Genomic DNA, 974 nt, shown 5'->3' with positions numbered 1-974 from the left:
ATCAGCTTCTGGGCTGAGGATTAGAGAACTTTAGCTAGTGTATTTCTGTGATCCAACATTGCATCAGCTTTATCTTCCATTGCTTCCCGGAAAAGGTTCTTTGCCATCTTTACCGAAGATTCCACTTTGCCATTGGTCTTGCTTTTGTATAGACTGACAAGTGTATATGTAAAACACCACTTTTTTGCAAGGATAGAAAATCCCTGGCTACTAAAATGAAGCCCATTATCAGTTACCACCTGATATGGCATTCCATGTCGTGTAAAATGGTGCTCGTTTTGTTATTACTGTCTTTGCTTATGTATTTTTAAGATGGTCAATTTCGCAGAAGTTGCTCATATAATCAAGAGTACAGAGATAGGCTCTATCTGCAAACTTAAAAAGGTCCACTCCCACTTTCGTGCAGCGTCTGTCAGGAACTTCATGTACCATTAATAGTTCGACTGTCGACTGGATTAGCTACTTCGTATTTCCTGCATGTGTGGCATTTCGAAACAGTCCATGATCTCACTGTTCATGTTTGGCCAATACAAGCATTGTCTTGCCCCTCTGCAACATATTTCTATTCCTAGATGCGTGGAATGCAGCTTTTCTTTTAGCACAGCCCGCTGGGTCATTGGAAACACTACCCGGTTTCCTCTGAAAATTAACCCATCTTGTACCGTCATTTCATGGTGCATGCTAAAGAATGGTCTCACCTCTGGGTTAAGATGCATTTTGTATTCTGGCCATCCTTCGACAATTACTTACTGCAACCGCTGCATGCTTCTGTCTTCCTTTGTGGCTGAGCGCAGTTCAAGCAGCCTTCTCTGTTACAGGAATATATTCAGCTTCCTTGACATCATCTTCATTGTCCATATATTCGCTGTTCACTCCCTGGATGTATGCTCTTGAAAGTGTTTCTGCAAGGAACATCTTACCCGGATGGTACTGAACGGTAGCATCATAACCTGTAGTCGCATCAGCATGTTTTG

This window comes from Euprymna scolopes, chromosome 46, assembly GCF_053919585.1.
Source record: "Euprymna scolopes isolate OS-2025 chromosome 46, ASM5391958v1, whole genome shotgun sequence".
Lineage (NCBI taxonomy): Eukaryota > Metazoa > Mollusca > Cephalopoda > Sepiida > Sepiolidae > Euprymna > Euprymna scolopes.
Note: the sequence above shows the minus strand (reverse complement) of the source record.